This window comes from Myiozetetes cayanensis, unplaced genomic scaffold, assembly GCF_022539395.1.
Source record: "Myiozetetes cayanensis isolate MyiCay16 unplaced genomic scaffold, myiCay2020 scf14, whole genome shotgun sequence".
In the NCBI taxonomy this organism is placed as follows: Eukaryota; Metazoa; Chordata; class Aves; order Passeriformes; family Tyrannidae; genus Myiozetetes; species Myiozetetes cayanensis.
The window spans coordinates 14,145,977-14,169,439 of NW_026087048.1; the positions used below are offsets into that span (position 1 = coordinate 14,145,977).

Consider the following 23,463-nt stretch of genomic DNA (forward strand, 5'->3'; position numbering starts at 1 on the left):
ATTTGGAAGTACAAGGCTGCTGGCATCCAGACAAGCGCTTGATCATTTTGTTGTCATATCTGATGTGATAGAGCTTCAACTGGGTTAGAAAACTCCATAAAATAGGGGGCTTCTTCCTTTCTAATTAAGACAGCAATGAAATTTAACAGCCTGGCACGGAAACTTCTTTCCAGTGTTACGTTTTTGGAATAACTCATCAACTCTCACAGATCTTTTACAACACATTACCCAGTACTTCACCCTTTCCAGCTTAAAGGCTTCCATTTGGTGTCCTCTGTACCAAGCCAACTGGCGTGTCAAAGACGCTGCACCAGAAAACCTGAAAAATATCTGCCACTCTTAAGATCTACTCACCCTACATGCTCCTACATGTTTTCTGTAACTTTAGCACCAAAATCTGTGTCCACTGAAATTTATATCCATTCTATCATTGTCACAAATTTAAACAGGTATTAATTAGGTGTGAAGGCCTTAAACTTAACAAGGAAATGGACAAAAAATAAAGAGCCTACATCCAAGTAGGTCTGTCTTTCAAGTCCCTGGGCTGGGAACTTGGGTTGTTTGTATACCATCCTGATTTATGTTTATTTAAATAATGACAAATATTAGTTTTAAATTTACAGTGATTGCTTTATAAGATGTCTCCAATCCTACCGGGATAAAGAGCTTACACTAAACAAAACAATTTGTTTATATTACTGGTACATCTCATAGGAAAGAGTTAGAATCCCACATGTTCAAAGGACGACAAAATTACAGCCCATCTTTCCACAAAGGGCTGCTATCTCCTGCTACCAAGAGGCCAGAAGGACCACATGCAGATCACAAGGCCTGAAAGTTCAAGTCCAGAGAGGCTGGTCTGCAGAACTCCTAAGTCCAAAATGTCACATGCCCATCAGGCCCAGCAAAACAAAAAGAAAACAAAAATCCACCCCGTGTGTTGGCAGCAGTGAAATGGCCAAAACTCCAACATACATACGTGCCTGGCTAATGCAAAAGCACCAGGAGAAAGCAGATGGGAAGTCACACCTTGGTTCACAGAATCACAGAATATCCTGAGCTGAAAAAGACCCACAAGGATCAAAGTCCAGCTCTTGGCCCTGCATAGGACAGCCCCAAGAATCCCACCATGTCCCTGAGAGCATTATCCAAAGGCTTCTTGAACTCAGACAAGCCTAGGGCTGTGACCACTGCCCTGGGGAGCCTGTTCCAGTACTCAAAACACTCTCTGGGTGAAGAACTTTTCTTAATATCCAGCCTAAATCTCCCCGACAGGTTCATTCAGGGCAAAAGCAAGGGACTAAAATAGCCACTCTCACTCAAGGCATGAGAAATACCAAAATAAAAGTTTAAGGACAGCAAGACTGTGACCTCAAGCCTCTCATGTTACTTGTGCTGGTTGTCCCACCAGCCCCTTATTAAGGAAAAGCCATGAAAAATATATTTATTCTGTTACTGGTTTTATTGATTTGCATCTACAAACACAGTCAAATATTTATAACTGTAGTGAGCTCAGAACTTAGATGAAAGTTGGTTTCTGTTATACTCACCTGACTGGGATGTACAAAAATTCAGAGAAAGGTTTGAGGGGTTTTATGTTTCAGATAATACTAAAATTAATTTTAAAATTAAGGCAGGTTAGGAGAATTAACTGTCTATTCTAGAAAACCTTGCATCTCTTTCTACTGTTGACAGCTACACAACAAAACCCCTTATGGCACAGCATGCAGCTGTATGGGAAGAGGAGGAAGGATCACCTCCAGCATGCAGAGAGTCCCAAAGTAGTTAAGAGTTGCACACCAGTTGTAACCCAACAGCCCAAACACAGCAACACTGCAACTGTCCATCTCAGATTAAAAAGAAATCATCTTCAGTAAAGCTGAAAGTGAGTTTTAATGCTACCCTAAAATAACCATTCACACATGCAAACCAATTACTGGTGCAGGTACTCCAGTGTGAAAGCAAAGACAGAACAACACCTTGTCCTTCTCTCAAGTACATTAAAGAATTCCATGTTTCTGTAAAGATGCCTTTGTATATGCAGGTCCTGTGTTTTGTCTCATACTGACTGCACTCTGGAACTGTGCTTTTACAAGGACCAGCAGAGCAAAGATCTCCTCTGCAGCTGATCCTCTCATTTGCTAAGGCCACAAATAGAAATTACACAAGAAATATTTAAAATCGTGGATACTTAGTGAAACCTCCTCAGTACACTTTCCATGCCCTCTTGCCTAGTGACTCTCCCCTCTATCTAGAGACTGAAAAAGCGTTTCCCTGATTTGTACACAAACAGCAGCAAGTCAGTTTTGAAGGGGAAAGAAGAAGAAAGGCAGTGCTGAAAACTCGAAGGATTATTTACGAACAAGCTGAAGCCCTATAAACTTGGCTATTGAAGAAAGATAATCCTCTCTAGCTTATGCCAAGTGGGTCAGACAGAGGAAGAACCTCAGCAGTCTTCAAAGTCGAAGCAGATGGGGAAGTGAATAAGTGCCCATGTGAGCGAAAAGGAAACAAGCTTCTGTTCATTTTAGCTTGTTTCAGAGCGTCAGTTTTCTAGACACCACCAAAATGCCAGACCTTTAACTGACACAAGCAGAGGAGCTCACTTCTGTAAGTATTACAACTGCAGAGTAATTACTTAAGACTGCTACTGGTACAAAGAAAAAAGAAAAATGAAGTCCTGGTGTGCTCAAATTTAAGATGTTGCTTAGCTTGGTAGGAGGGAATCAGGTAAAGTGAAGGAAAGGTGCTAAAAGGCAGAGACTGAGAGAAATGTTCTTTTCTGTGTGGCTATGAAAAAAAACCCTTGGGATTCTTTATCATTAGCGTTTCAGTATCACAGATATAAATATTTATGCAGCTGTAAGGTAGGCTCTACTTTAGAGCTAATTGTAGCTCTAATTAGAGAATTTAAAAAAAACACGTGAGCTTGTAACTAAATTTTTTACCATTTTTGAAACAAAAAAGCACAGTCCATGCATGCCACAAAACGAACACACACCACATTCTTCAAAAAGCTGAAGTTGACCTCTTGGTCCTTTCTCAGGCTTTACATTGCCAGACAAGATCTGGGCCAAGATCATTTCCATACACAGGGATGCATCTCTGTCTCAGGCTAACCTCATCATCCAAGTGGTGAAACCTAAAACCAAATAATCTCTCCCAGGGTTATGCTTGTGGAACTGGGAATCTCTCCATCTGCCTCAGCAATACAAAAAGATCACTGGCTGCAAAATAAACAACACATGAACCACAGAACAATAGCCCCTCCAGTCAATGCTGCTCATGCCACCCACCAAGGGCTAATAATTTTCTAACAGATCCCTCCTCCTAAAGAAACTTTTCATACTTTGAAGAAAGACCTTGTGCAAGTTGACAAGATGCAACTTCTTTTGGATCCCTACAAAGGAAGGACTCCCTTCCGCTCTGAACTCCTGGGAGTTTTGCAAGCTATCTGCAATCAGAAGCAATAAACCCTGAAGGAGCACAGAAATACTTTTAATCAAGAACATTTAAAATGAGTGGTGACCAGTGGAAGAAGGAGTATTCAGTGCTATAGTTTGCTAGGAAGACACAGAGAGCCAAGGACATGCTGAGGAGATGCTTGTCTTCCAAAGAAAATATTTCTAAGAGAAACAGGCAACCTTCCACCATTTATTTTAGGAGGTTGCTGCTGCGCTGCATCAGCTATTCCAGTGGTGTCTCCATGAGTGTTTTTTGCCCAAGACTTCTGCTGGAAGAGCCAGAACTGCAAAACTTGTAAGAAAACTCCACAGGAAGAGGCACTGAGAGGTTGCACAACACCAACCCTCTTCAGAGACACGTATCTTCACTTATGCAAACTCGAGTGATCCTCTGATATTCAGGCTGGGTTGTGTGGAGCATAGTTAAGACAAGAATAGGTTTATGAAGTCTTTGCTTGTTTTTCTGCAGTGTGTTTAACTATACATCAAGAAATTTGCTAAAATGAGAAGTGTGAAGGAATGGGGAAAGGCTGTGTTACGAGAAATAACAAGGGGAGAGCTTGAAACTACAATCATTTGAGTTTATTTTCCTATTATCAGTTATCATGCAAGCTGAAAAGTTAACTACCTTGCTTTATGTAACTTTTTACCATGACAACTAATGACAACTATTCCTTTTTTAGCTAAGATACCATCACTCTCACAGCAGCTTTAAATGTTTTAAGATCTAAAGAGAGGATTCCCCTATATTCCTTTCCCCACTAAAAAAACCCACACACGTTAACCTTGAGGACCACATAAAGTTGCATTTGCTGTAGTCAGACCTTTGCTCTGCACTCTGATGTAGAGGGAGGGGGAAAAAAAGATATACAAGTTAACAAACTCATACTGGCTTTTTAAAAGCATCTCCACAAAAAGGATTTTTTTTTTTTTTAACACGTACATTTGACCTGGGTTAACACTGCAGTGTGGGGAGTTGAAAAGGGATCACCTGATGAAACAGAAATACCTCCCTCCAAACTATATTGCAGGAATTACAGCCAAGCACCCCAACCGCAGCAAACAGTAAGAGCCTTCTGGAACAGCACACGTTCTGTGTCAGCAAAGCAGCACTAATTCAAAACTGAATTCAAATAAAGGAGTACTGACCCTTCGGAAAGGGTAGGGCTTCATCAAGCTTCCACCACACCAAACAAAAGCTACTGAAGATATTCAAACCATTGCAAAAAATTATTATATCAAAAGGAGGAAAACAGTGTCAGCCTTGTACATGTTTTGTTGTTGAATAATGACAGTGTTTACCTTCCCAACCTAACACATTACTGCTCTGGACCCAACTTTAAAGCAGAGTACATGACAGAATTAATTATGTCCTTTCCTCTTAACTACCATTCCCTGGTTATTTATTAGCTCAGTCTGCATATATTCATAGATGTGTCTAATATACAAAGTTAAAAGGATTTAAAACTGTTGCCTAAATACCTCCCTGGTTTGCAGAGTCCTCTCCACTCTCTGGACAGGCAGAGGCATCAATAAATACAGCCTTAGGCTGCAAGTTAATCACTCCTCAAGCAGTTGAGGGAGACATGGGGGAACCACAAGCGTGCTGTGACGGGCAAGAGCGTCTCACGGGCAACACAGTGATGGATCACAGGCAACAGTCTCCCTCAGACATGTACTACACATGGTTCTGATAAGGTCTTTTCTCTGATTTAGTAAAATAGAAAGGCTGCCAGCACATCCAGCTTTGTCTTACAGCCAGTTTGCAGTTTAGCAAACCACCAGGCAGACCACCTACTGGAGCTACAAGGTCCACCTCTGTTGGAGCACCCACAGCTTGGAGGCCACCAGCCAGTTCCTGGGTGTTTCAGGAAAATACAAAAGCCACGCCCCACAACAGAGCCTGAGTTCACTACCTTGGCAAAGGAATGGCAGAGAGATAAATTCAGATAAGCTACCTGAATGGAAACCTCAAAGGAACCCAAAAGCCTCTCTGGAGTTTTCTATTTTGCTAAAATGACATTTTCAGGCTAAAGACCTATTCACTCTCCTGAAGTCCTCCCTGTAGAGGGTCAAACACCAGGGATAAGCAGATTGGAGAAGACTTCTGCTTTAGGACTGAATCAATTTTATTTCACTGAGGTCCATCCAGCAGAAAGCAGAGAGAGAAAAAAGAAAACCCTTTCACAGAAACCTCACAAAGAACAGCAGCAGCACTTTTACCTTTGTCAGCATAGATTTCAGGATACTATATTCCTGTGTGAATACTGCAGTCACTGTTTGGTTTCATCCAGAATCACAAGCAATTTCAACTTATACATCAAATTATCTGCGTATCTGGGGATTAACTTCTTGTCTTGCAGAGGTCAATCAAATCTTCTCTCCATCACAGGGAAAGGAACATAAAGTCCATTTTGGTACAGTAGCACACTAAATTCTTCCATCCATCACTGAAGGTACCCTGGCACTGGATTTGCACTCAGGAGAATGCACCTGTGCTATGGAGCAGCACAGAAACTGGGTCTGAGAAGGTATTTAGAAGAAGCAAAGACCATGGGCTTGTAATCAACACCCAGAAACCCTGTTAATCATTGATCAGCTTGAATTTAGCATTTTATTAGTATAGATGGGGTTTAGAGAAGAAAGGGGAGTGTTAAATTTGTCTGGGATCTTCCATCTTTTGGGCTAAAAAAATAAAAAATTCTGAAGCTTTTTGATTTCTCCATGTCAGAAACTCCTGCCTAGAACTGTTGAGGGAAACAGGGAAGAAAAAGGGGTGGAGGAAGAGCAACTGTATCTAAAAACCTGGAAGTATTAAGGTTTCATTTCATAACAAAATGACAGTAAGTGATACCAGCAAGTTCACCTTCCAGTGGGAAAAATAAAAGCAGAGCATCTCCTGAATAATTTTTTTATAAATTGGTGAGACTGCGGAGTAATATGAAGATGAAAGCTGTATTTCATTATTTTGCACCACGTCCACTTCATTTGATTAAATGAATAAATGAGATCCTTATGTCATACTAGAGGCACTACCCCTACTTTTGTTTACTACATCTTTCTAGCCTTAACCACAGCACACGCAGCACAGCTGGCTGGCAGCTCAACATTACAACACAACACACAGAGAAGTTAAGATAGGGGAAGTGATTCTTAAAAAAAAAAAAAAAAAAAGAAAAAAGCCACACAGAAAAAAAATCTTGCTGCACTTACCTAAGCAAAGTTGTCATTAGAGAGTTTTCCAGTAATAAAATCCAAGAAAAAAAGCCTGAAAAAAACCCACAGAAAAAGGTAAAGTTTTAGTAAGTAGGATAATACTCTCACTTTTTTCTCAGGAGTGTGAAAAGTCAGTAATTGAAAAAAGTACATTCACTCCATTAGCTGCATTTCAGATAGTTATTTGTAACAAAAAGGTGCTCCTCAGGCAGCAAATGTATCAGAAACAATAGGGCAGATTTCTCACTGCTGCTGCCAGCATTATACCAGTGCAATTCCCCAAATGTCAATCACGTTGGACTGCAATAAAACTAGTGTTATCCAGCAGACGAGTCAGGCCTAAGGCAATTAGCTAAGCTGCCCCATTTAGATTTTCAGTCATTTCTCCCTCCCACCGAGTTGGATTATCAGAAAATTTGGACCAAACTGTGGGGTGGGAAGCGAGAAGAGCCAGATACACACACACACACACAGAGTATGGCTGAAGGTGGCCAGAACCAAATACCCAAATCACCCCAAGGCTAATTGCAAAAGACTCTGAGGCAGCAAAACACAGAACAATATTAAGCAATCTGTGGTATACAAGACTTCATTATCGCATAAAAGGCATAAAAATAAAATGCACAGTGTGAATTGCTGGTAAAAATGGCATGTGGCCACGACAGGTCTTACCAAAATCACTGCTACCAAAAAAAGCCCTCAAGGCTTGTTGAGACTCATGAATGCAGACTGAGAAAAAAAAAAAAAAAAAAAAGGAAAACCACAGACCCAAACTAACTGAATATGGATGACTGCAAGGCTCCAAATCAAAGAGGGAGTTGACCACTGTTTAGGAGGAAGAAATCATTGCTTGTTCCAAGATTAAAAACTTATAATTCTGGCCCTGGCTGAAGCACTATCATTCACTAATCTGGTACAATTTAGCCAGGCTGATCCCCTCCTCAGACAGAGGGGCATTATCAAAAGTTCCTCCATTCATTTCGCTTCCTGTTAGCCAGTGAAAGCCCCTTTTATATGCTACTCCAGAGGCTGTTAAAGCCAAGGAAGACTTTCCGATAGAGAAGATAAGGTAGTTGGATTTATTCATGAGAGGAGGAAGGGAAGTTGTACAGGCTGATTACAGCTGCTCCAAAGCTGAAAAGTGGAGGTTTGGTGGAGGGAGGTGGAGGATGATGGATTTTTCATTAATAAGCATTATACCACTACCATTACTGTTAGAAGTAGCATTAACTCTCCTGATACTCAACTACATTTTACTCTCAAGTTGGCATCACCAAATACACACATGTGGTTGAATAATTCAAAACTACATGGACAAGGCAAAATGAGATATTTTTTAAAGAGATTGAGTAAATAATTTAAAAAAAAAATAGAATACCTGATACCATAAGGATAAACTAGCCAGAATAACAGGGAAGACACTGCCTAGAAATGGTCTCAAGACTAAGACTGTTCACGTATCATTTTCAGGGTCAGATCCTGTTGTTATTGCCAACATGAGCACTCTCAGACTTCAGTGGAGAAGGATGGTGATTTCCACATTACTTAACATGTGTCAGCAATTTTGAACAGTTGCTTTGCAGATTCTTAAGGCAAACCAAGCAAAACCCCACAAGAGAGCCCAGTATAGTACTTGGCAGATGAAAAGCTGCCTGGAAATTCTATCAAGACTCTGAAAAACATTCCCCCATTAACGTTCAAACAATCTGGTATAGTCAGAATAGTTTTTAAATGCAACAAGATGGAAATGCAAACAAAAACACATTTCTCAAGTTTAAAAAGGTCGAGCCAAAGCAGCAAAGCTCTACCAGAAGTTAGGGCTAACAATGATGGTTACAGGGGTAAACCCTTCCTCTTCCTTCCCCTTTCCCAGACTATTCTTCTCCAAACGAAGGAGAAAAATAAACAAGAATCAAAATACCCACAGCAGAAAATCGCACGCAGCTTTAAAAGAAAGAAAATAACTCAGCTATACCTCATCATTGCTCCATCCAGTCCGAACACATATCAAGTCATTAACTATTTTCCCCTCTGACAATGTCAGATGAGATCAATATAAGGAAAACCAATAAATTGCTTTTCAACACAGTTATATGAACGAGACAGACTTAAATGCCAACTGATTCATTTTTGAACAGGAAACAGTTTGAATCAGACAAGGATGGAGTGTAAATCTCTATTGAGCAGAAAAAGGGTATAACTAAATCTAGCACGGTATGAAGACTCAACAAAGATGGTCCACAGGTCACCATGTGGAGGGTGAAGTATTAAAGGTACTTACATAAACAGGGACAAGGCTGACAAACTACCTCTTGCTTTGCACAATATCCATATGAAAACAAAAAGCAACACGCTAAAACAAAACCTAGAGCTTATTTTGATCCAGTTTCTCCTTTAGGTTATTATAATAAATATACACTATACAAAACTTCAGCATAAACTGTACTGATCAGTTTGCTCTGTGGTCATATAATTTCTTCTCAGTGATCAAAGCAGTTAGGGAATCTAGGAGACAACAGTGACTTTCTATTCTGCCACCAGCCTGTATTTCTTCAGACACATCACTCAAGGCAAAGTTCAGCTGGCATCTGCTCTACCCACTTTGTGCTGTAGTGATTGGAATCTTGCCTGTTGCAATCACCAACTTCTATCATAAACTACAGCAAACACTCAGATTTAGTGGGTATCTCAGAAAAAGCTGCCAAGTGTCCGATTCCTCCACAGTAAATACGGGTAATACTGCTCACCTATCTTCAGATAGGCTCTGCCATACAAATCTGAAGAGACAATGTACTGTTATAAATCTCATGCACAAAAGCAATTGTACATGTTAATTTGCAGTTTCACACTATGAATAAGGACAAGCTTATCAAAGCACAAAGGGTGTTTCCTACAGTGGGAATGTCGTAATGGGATGACAAGACATAGCCTGCTTGTTCTGCATGTTTGGGAAGATTGTTGGGTCTTTCTGGTCACAAAACAACTCTTGTTGCAACAATATTTAATTAAAAACAAGTCACAAAAGTCCACCCAAAACTTCTCATTTGTTTTCAGGTCTGAGGAACCCACACTGGCAAATTACAGCTCATACTCACTGCATTACAAGGAAATGAAGAGGCATGGACTAGATGTTCCTTTTCAGCTTGATTAAGACCCAACTGCACCAGTTGCTACAGCTGATGTGAGGAAGTCACACTAAGTCTGAACAGTCTTCCCACTCAAGCTGACAGACTACAAGAAAACCACAGCCAGAGGCCCATGCCCACTGTTATGGAGCTGTATGCAACTAATTTTGTTCAGTTAAAATATGACTTTACACATCTGACAGTTTCAGGAAGGCCAAAAAAAGAAAAGGTTTACTTGGCTCTTACATTTCACTGCCCATTTTCTGCAAATACAAGGTTGGTTGTTGTTACTATGTTGGGGTTTAGGGTTTGGGGTTTTCTTTATAACCCCAAAAACCAAAAGTTCCTACTTCTAAAGACCACGTTATGTTTCTCATAGGCCTGGTTATGGATACACAGATGCATCTGTACTGTTACACTTGGGATAGCTGCAACTGAAGGCAACAGAATATTTCAATAAGAGTTTCTTTGTCACTGCAAGAATCTGCTCTGCCACACAAGCCTGTAACTCCAGATTTCTGCATACATTGTGAGGGGCACGAGGCATTACCAGTGGCTGGAGTTCAGCACGTTCCTGGGCAGTTCTACATCTTGACAAAGACGTTTAACATCTTTGCCTGAACATGGGAACGCTTCAAGGTGGTTTCAGTAGAGTTCAGAGAAGAAAATCAGCAAAGAAATCCAAAATTCACAGAGCAAACCCTGTACAGGCAGATCAGGCTTTGCAAACTCGTGACACATTGAAAGAGTATGGGTTCTCCATCTCCTCTCCAAGAGAAGCTGCAGCACATGCTCAGTGGTGCCAGGAAGGTTAGAGGGCTGCCAGAGCATGTACAGGAGAAAGTTTGTCTGCAAACAGAATAAACAGCCTCGACTGAATTCTTGTAACCAATTAAACAACAATTCTCTGCTGAGAATACAGCATCACTCAGCTTCTTACCTAATCCTCAACCCCTGCTTCTCAAGCTGGCCTTCAATTTTCAGGTCTTCCACTTTTCTTCAGAAGCAGAAGACAAATGAATACCAATTCTCCAGATATCCTGGTTGTAAGGCTTTTATTTGCCTTTTAAAGACCATCAGTACTCAAAAGTGACTTAACACTAATGAGCTTTTACCAGCAGGTCTGCAAACATTAATACATGTGAGCAGCCATACTAAATCCACCCCAATTACCTATCTGGGACGCTCTCCTCTAGCCTGGACTGGACTTACAGCCAAGAGATGACCAAACTTGGAAGGTGACTATAGATTTTCCCTGGTCTGCATCCCTGTGTTAGGCTACCCAGTGATGCTGAGCAGATGTATTTTGAATGTGCTGTTTCATCTCATGTAAGGGGGGGGGAGGAAGAGGAAAAAGATTCAGAAATAGTACTTATCTGAGAAAAAAAAAAAAAAGGCAAATATTTTAAACTAAGTACTGCTACTGTTTGCAGAATGGCCTGAAAGAGAGATATATCTGGAATTCCTTTAAATGCATGTGTTCAGTTTTTAAACTGCAAACGAGTCAATCTGACAAACCAGCTCAGTTAGGATTGCTCCAATGAAGCAGAGGGTCCCGTCCCCTAAGCCAGCACAATTTTCTGGCATAGACACTGGTGTGTGAGATTTTACATTCCCTTTACATAAACAGTCATACATCAAGCTCTAAAAATTTGCTTCACAGAAACATTTGCACTAGTAAAATTCAATTATTCTAATATTTGTATGACACATGCAGGAGGGGTACATAAAAAGGTTATGGTGAGCTCATTTAAGAATTTAAACAAGAACTTGATAAAAAGGTTTTGAATTATTCACTCAGCTCCACTATTAAATCAGGCTTCCAAAGGAGTCTTTAAACAACAGCCCAGAAGACACTGTATTTATAACAAAAAGGCAGTACTGAAGCCATCACACTGTCTCACAGCACAGACCATTCATAATTACAGTGTAAATGCACACAGGCATTTACAGTATCATGCCCTGGTCACAATCCTGCCAGATTAACTGGACACTCTGAATATTTATATTAATATTCCTTTCTGGAGAGGCAGCACCACTTCTGTCTAAATATCTTAAGTACTGCTTTTTATGCTAAGAAAGAGCAATTTCTTCAAGAACATCTAAAGTTGAGAGAAGTGCTCAAGAATAGCACGAAGCAAGATGAAGACCACCCTTTACAAGTATTTACTTATTTTTATCCAGCCCATGTAGGCTGGCACACAAGTATTTCGCTATGTCTCCCAAAGCTTCAGAGCCAAACTCAACTGAAGATATCACCATACATCTCAGTTATAAACTCCCATGCTAAGTTTACATACAGCACAGCAATTTTCTGCATACTTGCTCCTCACACACATACCAGATCTTTTTTCCAAACCTCGGGGCCCACTTGAAATAACAGCCAACCCTAGAGGGAGGGAAAACAGGGGGCTTGGGAGAGATGAGTGGTGCTCCACTTCTCTTGTACATGCATCCTCTCACCACCTGCTTCTTTTTTCCCATCCCTTTTATTTCCACATCACAGACTGCTCTCAGCAGTTCAGCTCAACGAACACGAGCCAAGATTTCCTCTCAAAATAACTACTCCAAGACCATTTCAACTATGAGTATCATCACCCACAGAAACATTCCTGTTTGTATATCATCTTCTCTCCTGCATCAGTCTGTTCCCAAATAAACCCATGGGCTGGTGATACAAGGTCATGAAGCTGTGACAAAAAAGCAGGATACCCTCCCACTGCATCCAGCCATGCTTCCAGAGGAAGGGCAGGATGAGTCAGTCTCCCAAGATAGTTGGTTTCAGGCATTTCTGACAGCATTATTTTAATGTTAGTATTTAATTTCCTTCACCCATCTCATGGAGAGTGCTCAAATAAAGTATTAATGAAGTGTTTTAACACACTTTCACTGTCTGGAGAAGACGTGGGGTGTCACCTGACCAGCTGCTCAAGATTCACATTAAGCTGCTCCAGTCACCAACACAAACAAGAAAAGGATTTTTGCTTCTCATCAGCTAAGAAAAGGTTTGGGGATGAGAAGCATGAGCTAAAACTGCCACATTCACAAAAACCACTGAGCCCCAGGACAGTAGTGGGAGCTTTTCCTGAGCAGAACCAGCAACACATCAATCTAAGACCACCACAATCCATATTAAAAAAAAAAAAATTAGTATCTTGCCATTTCTGAAGAAATGAGGGCTCAGATGGTTTTGTTTGGCTGTTACAAAGCCAAGCCACTGCAGCAGTGCCATCAGCAACACACCTCCTAGAACTTTTTTTTATTTTTAAACATTTAAATCCAACTTTGCTGATGTACTTTCCTTCAAACCTACACTCCTTATCCCCATGTTCTTACAAATTTATCTATCTGAAGCACTGTTTTTCCTGGCTATGGGTAAGGCTCAACACCTGCACCACTGCAAATATAATTATGGCAAAATACCATGGCTATTTGTAGACTTCCTGTTCATCAAATAATATTAGTGTACCTTTGCCTTGAGCAATTATTTACAGAGCTGGAAATCCTGAAGAGATACTAGAGGTTGCAGAAGCACTCTGCTATCTACCTCACCATTGTGCACTAATGCTTTGTATTAGCTTTTGGAATAACTCAGAGGGGAAACAAAAATATCAGAATAATTCTTCATAAATCTGTCCAACGAAAAGGAGGAATGTAATTCAGTTAAACCTCCTCATTACCTTACTCCAGTTGAGACTGGGAGGCATTTTACACTTCAGCTGAATTGGCAGCTTGAATTCAACTTCAGGCTCCAGTGCAGGCTTTAAGTCAAATTCCTCAGCAGAGTAAACCCTTATTAGCCTGTCTTCACTGTAATTTTAATCTTACTTAATTCTGAGTATGTAATTTATGTTAAGAATAACACCCTTTTTTCAGAACAGGATATATTGCATGCAGAATTATTCCCTGGCTAACACAGTTAAGGTTTCCCTTGGAGAAATAATTTTTTACATATTGACAGTAAAGGGGAAAAAAAACCCAAACTGAATGCTTTAAAAACATGCGAAAGAATTTTCATAAATGCACCACAGACGAGTTGTATTAATTCACCTAATATATCCCTAACCCATTGAAACCTGACCATGCAGTCTCACTTCAAACCAATGCTATGTGCTAGAAAGATATTTAATCTGTTTAAAAACTGACATTCCTTTTTCATCACACACACAAGGTGTGGGAGAAGAGAGAAATAAAGTTGATATTTCTATCTTTAAAAAGAAGCAAGAGCATCCCATTCCCCCTCCTGTCCATTTTTCCCAATTTATGATGAAAACTTCAAGCAGAAAAATGAAAACACCTTGTAAAGTTAACATCTCCATTTCAAGTTCCACCATCAAGACAAAATTCATAGCAATTTCCCTAGTTAAATGAAAACAACTTTAAAGCACTGTCTAAAGTTAACGAAGTCTGCCTTAGAGTCAAAACTGTCAGCAAAGCTGGCTCACAACACCCACCCATACAGTATTTACATCCTGTAGCTGATCTCAAGCTCTGAAGCCCCAGTTACTACCTCTTCTCAACCACAAAATGTTCATTATGTATTTCCTGCATTATTTGCATGGTTGCTTAGTTTTGGGGTTTTGTTTGGGTTTTCGTTCTTTGGTTTTCTGGGGTTTTTTTAATGCCCCATTAGTAAAAAGCTACTTAGATCTCTCATGCAAGCTCAGAAAAAACACCAACTGAATTACCAGGGTGGTTTCCTACCCCTCCTCTGCACTTGCTGGTGCAGTGTCATGTTGTCCCCCTTGCTCCCACTCCTCTTTAAGAGGTGATTTCACATAAAAACAGTTTAAACTCTTATCACCCATCTCCTGGCCCACAAACCAACACGTCCTTTCCAGTTAAGCTTTATACCCTGTCAGAGCCTAGTTGTATAATCAGAATAGGAGAGACAGGGAATAGTTATGCCTTTGCCAAGTGAGAGGTTGTGATTTGAGAGTGAAATCCAAGAGAGTGAATCCAAGAGAGACCAAGAGAAAGAGCCAGGCTGTGCCAAGAGCACGAGATCAGGTCTGTCCCGTGTCGCAGCCTGGCACCAGAACACCAGATACCTTAACAACTTGCACTACAATCCTCACAACGGTAAAAAAAATTAATCCCACGCTTTACCCTCTAGATTTTCCTCCATTTTGTGTGGTGTACACACTGAAAAATTAAGGAGAGGGTTTCCAGGACTCTGCAGCACGTATGGCCCCACACTGAGCCGTGCTTAAAGCGGGCAGCTGCGCGAGGGAAGAGAACCAGAGAGGACTCGGACAGATGTTTCCATTCACAAACACTGCCAAGGAGCTGGGAATGCTGAGTTCACTACCTTGGTGTTATTTACATTTCACAACATCCAGCAATAACCATGCCACAAGCAGTTTAGAAAAGGAAAATACCACGCTGCGAGGGAGCGCTTTACCATCGCCTTCGTTAAGGGGGCAAAAATTAAACTTTTCTTTTTTTTTTTTTTTTTAAATGCCAGTTCTGAAACTTTGCACGGTTTCATTTTGCCCACTGCCATCCAACCAGGATGCCAGCATCCCAAGCCTCATCTGCTTCCAGTTAATTACCTGTCATCCTCCTTTTGCAACGCTTGCTTCTGGGGTACCAGAGATGGTTAACTCTGCCATCCCTGAACCACCTGGACTTTTTCTTTCCATTTTCCAGAATAAACTCATTCTTCATCTAGCACAGAAGACAGATTCTCCTTTACCAACTGTTCCACAATCCAAGCACTCTGAAGACCAAACCTGAAAATACCCTTACAAATGGTTGGAAGGGTACATTTCAGAGGCGCTCATCCAAACCTCAATCCTGAGACCCAACAGGTTTGAGAATTAGCTGCCAGATCCAGTTTGGCAACTAGAACAGCTACTCCAAGCGTGGTCGCATCCACCCAAGCACACTGGAGCTTTATACATGGACCAAATGCAACAAACAATGTGCTCTACATGTCCAAGGTGCTCCCTGCAGCAAGAGATAGGAACGGTGATGGGGAAAGCATTTTTTCACACATTACGATCCTCAAAGTTCTCTCTGAGCCCACAGCAGAGGTAGAGAGAGAATAAAAAGGCCAGTATTACCCATTTCTATTAATGCCAGTACTTGCTTGAGCTTTCAAAGGGGTTCTGTATCTCAGCTCACACACTGTATCGTGTTTCTCAAAGTTTCGTGCTGGTGAACATTGCCCAGACAGGGCAACTTTACTGGGAGTGAGTGCAAGGCTCCCCTCCTGCCACCACCACAACGGGACACCTTCCTTCCCAAAGTAAACCAGACACTAATGCTATTTATGGATCCTGTTGCAGAACCAGACAGGCTTCCCAGCCACTATTCATCAACGTGCAAATAGGTTTTATTTCATGGCAGGCAGAACAGATTTGAAAGGAAAAGAAAGAGTCCTGAACCTCTGTCTTACTTTTTGAAATAAATATGTATTTGAAGAGTAGTTGGAAATTCAACACAGAACAGTAACACCCACAAATGAAGATCAATCACAAATTCTTTGAGGAACACTTTATTGTTTTTTAAAATTGGCAATTTCAAATTAATTCCTAAAGGATTATTAAAGGAAAGCAAATATCCATGGAAAAGGCAGCCAGCTGATGTACCAAGGGACAAGTCACTGGAAGAACATCAGCTCCATTACTCCTCCACATCCAGAATAAAGATAGGGAATGTAACTGTGAAAGATTATATCAGATTCCAGAGATACAGATGGACAACACTCACCAGCACCACTTTTAAACATTAACAAGAAGACTCCACCACTTTGTCCTCCTATGTGTTTGGGGTTTCAGTGGGAACTACAGCTTTGTTCTTACAAGCATTTTTCATAGAATCACCTTTGCATTTAAAATGTCAACTGCAAATGCATCTGCTATTCAGATCAAGCACCCACGGGTACTTAATTTTACATGCAAGAAGTTTTATAAAACTCCAAAAGAGCCCAAGGACATTTGAAAGGGTAGATGTAAGTTTCAAATGAGTCTTAGCATATCATCAGCAAAAAAAAATTCTATTCTTAGATACCTCCCTTTGGTGTTTCCTATAATCTTCCTCTTTTTTTCTCCTACTCCTTTGAGAAAGTAAGTTGTTTGGTTATTAGAAAAAAATATGGAAGAACCTGTTCTGCAAGGCATACAAACAAAGCAGTATATTCCAAAAAAAGAAAAGCTCATTCAAAAGTATGTAAATATTAGGGCTGGTAACACAAACAATAAAACCACAGGAAACACAAGAAATTAAGAATAGATCAGGACTCATTCAATTTCCTGGCTGCTGGATATATAAGCACTTTTCTGGATTGAATGTATCAGACAAGATTTATTTTCTGAATAAAAGACATCAGGGAGTTGACATGGGTAATTTAAAGAAGCAAACAGAAGGCAATTCTGTTCTGATCCTCCCTGTGCTCCTTGGCAGGACAAGGACACTGACCAAGGTAGCTACACCCAGAACCTGGCACATCACAGCACCAGGAGCTGAGCATCACTAAGCAGTGAATTCAGGTTTGCTAAAGTCACAGACAAGGTACAAGCAGGATTACTCCTGTATCTTTACAGGACACTGCTTAGTCCCCAGGGCACATCCAAAAGGCTGCTGCTGAATGAGGCACTGCTCACCAAGGCTGAGGCTGAGCAAGAAGCAGAGGTGACAATTAGTTCCCAACACGCAGGGTGGTCCGTGCCATCGCCACCCTGCAACTCTCCCTGGCTGGAAGGCACACTCCCAGACCTCAGCACTGCATTCCCCAGCTCGGGCGTATTCCCAAATTCCCCATGGCTGCTAGGCTTTCATCTAGCAGCATCCCAACAGCTCTTTCTCCCCTCTTCATCACGGGCACTTTTTTTTGTGAACCAGCCAGAAGCAGCAGCTAGACAGAGTCATGCATCTCTTGTGCAGAAGTTTCAAACGTTGCTCTGCTGAGCATTCCAGCCATGTTAACACAACCACACCGCCACAGCTCCTGCTCCTCATCCCAGCTTCCATCTCATGCTAAACCAACCCTCCCTCTTCATCCTCACGGTATCAGGCGCTCAGATCCAGACCTTACCTAAGAGTCAAAAAAATCCCTACAAAGAAAGCAATTTATTTCCTTCACTGCAAACACCAAGTGATGGACCTATCCAAAGAAAAAATTTAACAAGGCTTAAAGTACATTTCCTCCAAAATGGCCTAAGGTTCTCTTGGCACTGAAATATCACAAGCCCAAGGCATAAATGCACACAAGTATTTATACAAACTGTATTATCCTTTCCTAATTTTTATCAGAAGCACTGATCAGAATAGGTTTGTCATAAAAATTGGTAAAGATTTTACAAATTAGTCCCTGGAGAGCAGGGAAAAAATGAAGACTATTCCAATCAGAGTATGAAAAACTTCGTCAGTTTACACCCACTTGATAAGTTTTATCCATTTTAGGCATTTCAAATGCTCAATCTTCATATAATGCAACTGTAAAGTAACTCTTTGCTATTTATCTGCCATCTATCATACATGCATAAATATATATTATATACACACACATATATAATATGTATTAACAGATATCACAGAGAGGATGAGTCCTGCAAACAATCCAGTAAAGAAAGGGTAAAAGAAGCACACTCATGTTTTGCAGTTTCAGGAAGACATACACAATTTCAAGCACCTTCTTTGCCACAGGTCCTCCATTCTCTTCAAGTAGTTTTGAATTTTCATTTCAAAACTTGCTCTCCACTTAGTCAAGTGTTTTCCTTTTCTCCACCCGCCGTAAGCTGTTGCTGGGATAGGATCTCTTATTATTCTCAAACAACCCGATGACTTCTGAACTTTGAGATTATAAAGCAAGAAAGTTACTGAACACTCACATGCAAGTCGATTGGCTAAGAAAAAGTAGCACAAAGTCCTGCCAAAATCCTAGCTAATCTGATAAAGGAAAAACCAGGGAGGTCTAAGCACTAAACCCCGCAGTTTAAATAGAGCCAATTCCAGCTGCAGAAGGAAACACGTCACTTTTATAATTTACCTTTAAGGTGGTAAAATGTTTTCTCCTCAGATGGCGTATTTGAAGAAGAAATACCTTGCTAAAATTCCCAAAACACAGAAAAACATGGGACTGACAGGTAAATTTCATACCAATCAACAAACACAGCTTGTAAACTGACCGGAAGGTGGGAGATACAAATTTCCGAGATCTGTGTGACATTCTGCCAGTTACCACTTAAGTGCTTCTTTAACTTTCCCACTTTTGATGCACTTCAGAAACAATTAATCCTCTTAATATCCATGCAAGCATATTTATTATCCACAGTTTTAACTTGTAAGCTCTTCAAGCAATGAGCTACTCTTTTTCTAGCGTAATACACTGCTCATGAAAACAGAGATCAAAGCCCTGTTTTAATGGTGGAACAGCTCACTGTCAAGAAATCTGCTCCCACCACCTCACTCCCTGTGAGCATCTTAGAGAGAAACAAGGAAGGCACCCACTCTGGAACATACTTTTAACCCAGTTAAAATCACTTTATAACTAGTTAAGTGCTCAAATCTCATCCTCCGTGCTGCACACACCCTTCTTCACGCTACATAACCAAAACACTCTTCCAAAATTATTTAGTAGCTTTGGCCAGAGTGGAAAAGCAGCTCCAGACTTCGGAGACTCCCAAGCCCCCACTGCACAAGCAGATTCACACTCCTGTGAACAAGACAGGAGGAGCCACCAGCACACAAACACAACCACATGATGGGTACCTACATAACCCTCAGCATCCTGTCACAGTGGGCCTGAGGACAAACATGTATTTATTTTCCTGTTGGCATCTGCACTGTTTAATATAGAAAAACCTGCAGTTAACAAACATGTGCAGCAATGTTTCACCTTGAATCACACAAAAATGTAAAGAGACACCCAGACCTCGTGAAATGAATGTTTATTACAAAAGACTGTCTTTTATGACAGTACATATAAAAGGGGTTTAGACTTTTATTTCTCTACCCAGCTGAGACAACCTACCTTCTCTGCAGCTGCTAGGAGAAGAGAAACTATAAACATTTACATTTAATGCAACAAAAGGTTTGCTCACCACCTCTTGTGTTCCACTGTGCTCTTAGACGATGATCACTCATCATAAAAATGGGTGGAGTGGCTGCAAAACACTCAGTGATGGAAAAACTGACTCCCATGCTCAAGAGAAGCTCCTGCACAGGCTGGAAACCCCACTAAAATGGAGTGTTGTCATTACTCCCCGGATGGCAAGTCTTTCAGCAAACACATCTGCTACACAGCACGTGAGCCAGTAGGTTTTACTTCTATCTCCAGAATCACCCTCTGCACCAACTCAAAAGATCTTCAGATCAGACTACAGAAACTGTTTTTATCTAGGTCACACACAAACTCATTCATCTCTTGTTTGGTTTTAAAACAATTAAAAAAACAGCTCTCCCAAGCACAAAGTGCAGACTTGAAGATGTCCAGGGCAGTCAGCACAGAGCCCTTCTGCAGTGCTGAAAGATTCATGGTAACAGGGAACAAAACAACATAACCCATCACGTAACATCAGAGGTACATCACGTAAGCCTCACTCCTCAGCTGGTTCACTAAGTTATATTAACTCAAAAAAAAGGATAAGTCCCTGTTTTGCTGCCATCTCACTTGTGGGTCCAGCAATTAGGACGCATCTTGTGCACAAACTCATGAGCCAAAAGAAATTACTCTGTATAAGGGTCAAATCTGGCCATCCTGTCTCCCCTTCCCCCCAAAAAATAAATCACTTCCCCCCTTCCTTTAACACCTGCTTCCTCCATCTGAGCACTCATTGTCCCACTGCTATTACAGGACCAAAGGCTTCAGCATCCCAGAGGAAACTCAGGAGGGAAACCAGTGCATAAAGCAAACAAGAGTCATTCCTTACAGCAGTCTCACACCTCAGCATCCCCTGTTTTCCCTCTTTTCCTATTGACAGCAAATTCCAAGTTTGGCTGGATGTTGACAGCCACACGTGCTGGGAACCCAAATGTGCCACACATCCTGGTATTGAACCCCACCATGCTCACAGTCATTCATGTGGACCACTTGCCTTGCTCTCACACCTCCCCAAGGACCCACAATCAACACGATCAGGCAGGAAACAAGGCTGGAGAGCCCACAGCATGACCCAGCACAGCTTTTTGTATGGTTGCCCTGAAAGGAGAGACTTCACACAAACAGCTGCTCTGCGCTCCCCTAACACAGGGCAGGGGCAGGGCAGCATCAGGGACACGGCAAAAGGAGTCTTTGGACAAATCGATTCCCAGCATCAGTTTCCATCAGGAGGGTTTTAACTGCAGGAGGTTGCTATGCAGATTCACACTCCCACTTTGCTCTTCCCTATGCAGAAAACAGGGATACCTACAAGAACACAAGGAGTCAGCCAGTATCTGTGCGTGACACATGCCAGGTGTGTTAATCCATGGAAAAAGAACGGGTGAGTCAGTAGTTTGAGTCTGAAGACACTCCGGTTTAGAACAACTGCTCCATGCCAAAATCCTTGTTTGTAATGGTTTTATTAACTGCAGCACTCAGACTTACAGAACAGTTACACCACTGAGGGCAGAGGCACGTTGGGAAAAAGATTTACTTTCCCGAGTAACTTTGCCAGAAACCTCAGATAGGGTTTAGACTGAAGCTACAAAGTATGTCGCAGATTTTAACGTAACTTACTGCTCCAATTCATTATTCACGGGTGATAAAAAGCACAGAGGACTCAAAGATGACACACTGGGCACTTTTAACACAGTTCTGAACATCATCATTAAGTGACTTACAGTCTTCTGCTTTAAGATGATCACCTTAAATCATGCTCACAGAGAAAAAGCCTCACCAAAATTCAGCCTCGTAATTAAATAAGTAATTCATCACTTATTTTCTTTTCCCTTGTACTCAGAAATAAAACCTAAAGTAGCTGCTACAGAAGAAAATCCTTAAATCCTTCCTTTTACACTGGATCAGGCTAATCTCAGTGGTGCTGTCACACTGCAAATAACATCTCACATGAAAAAACAATTTGGGGACATCTCACCATGTATTTTGCAAATGTAACATTAAGTTACAAACGGTTCAGCAACAAGACTAAAGGGTAGTGCTTTCTGTGAAACGTAGATCAGTCACCTCAATGTAGTCAAGAAAACAGAGCAAGAGAGACCAGAAGCAGTCAAAAGTTACTCTGACAAATGCTAAACATTTTGCATAGTCTATCAGAAAATTTCACAGGTGTTTGAAACAACATGCAATGGATCACTTGCAACTACCTGTGCTCATAAATTTTAAATAGTATCCCAGAAGAGCAACTACACAGGATCCAAAGGGCGATCAGTCGCCAGCTCATAATTTTCAAGGAAACAAAAAGGCGACCTCATGCAAAGATCAAACCTACAAGAAAACTGTGACAGTTCAGTTGCCACATTGACTGATTAAAAAATTATCACCTATTTTGGAAAAACGAGCAGCCAAATGGGAATATTATTTATGATTAACAACTTATGGAATCACCAAAAAAAATTTTTTTTTTAACTTTTGTCAAATGAACCACTGCTACAGAATTACAAGTTCACTCCTGAAAAAGCACCATTCTGGATGCTGCAGCCAAGGCCAGAATCAAGATCCTTCACGAACCATGGAAGCCCACAAGGCCCACACCATCAGCAGTCCTTGCAGGACCCCACAGGAAGCTGCCCAGAGACACCAAACCCAACCTCACACCAAAACCATGCTTGGAATATACTGTATTTCAAGCCCTCAACACACGTGCTGTACAAGGTGCTGAGAGTAGTTTGAGGGGTATTTTGTCCTTTTTTGACGCTTTCTCCAGTCTCATGTGCAATATTTGAGAAGGTCCCAATGTGCCTTTGTTATAGTTCAGCATTTGGACTGTGAGAACTACACTGCTATGCCAGCAGAGAATTAAGTTTTTTCTCACCAATAATAAAAGTCACCCAATAAACCCTTTGGCACCTTATTTTTAAGGTTTAAGATATATATAATTATATTTATATATTTATATTTATATATTTGTATGTATATATTTATATATTTGTATGTATATATTTATATATTTGTATGTATATATTTATATATTTGTATGTATATATTTATATATTTGTATGTATATATTTATATATTTGTATGTATATATTTATATATTTGTATGTATGTATTTAGATGCATATTTATATTTTTATATATTTATGTATTTTTATATATATATAAAAAATAGTCTTGTTAGACTGCCTGAAAATGTTACATGTGATACATTATAGCTACAACAGAAATAAAGCTTATGTTTTGAAAGATATCACACTGCATACTTTTAAGAACTGTTGACTACTTAAAAATATTTGTGATTACACTTTCTTCCAGTTCCTCAGCAATGCAGCAGCCTACCTAAACTGGTTATATAGAAAATTTAAAAAAAAAAAATTATCAAATTGGCAGAACTTACTTCACAGAGAAGAAGTGTCTTCAGTCTCGACAGAAATAATTGCAGTCTTAGGGAACTTAAAGAGAAAACATTTTGACTTTTACCTCACTGGTTTATCTCAGGAACACATCTATCTCCCATGTCATCTTCACATGCTATAAAACAGGGATGGGCACCACAGTCAAATGACTTTGCAATCAGAAAAGCACTTCCAAGGCTGCAGGTTTCTCCTGGTGG

At 40.6% G+C, this 23,463-nt stretch overlaps 1 protein-coding gene across 15 annotated transcripts in view; it reads right to left on the reverse strand.

The window, feature by feature from the left end:
- AKAP13 (A-kinase anchoring protein 13) overlaps positions 1-23,463 on the reverse strand; it is a 212,696-nt gene that overhangs the window by 185,007 nt on the left and 4,226 nt on the right. For 14 of the 15 annotated variants that reach the window (XM_050309179.1, XM_050309185.1, XM_050309181.1 and 11 more), the window contains exon 2: positions 6,678-6,732. The exons of the other annotated variant lie outside the window; for it this stretch is intronic. The gene's annotated coding sequence lies outside the window, so the exon portion shown is untranslated. The remainder of the gene's footprint in view (positions 1-6,677; positions 6,733-23,463) is intronic. 15 annotated transcript variants of the gene reach the window in all.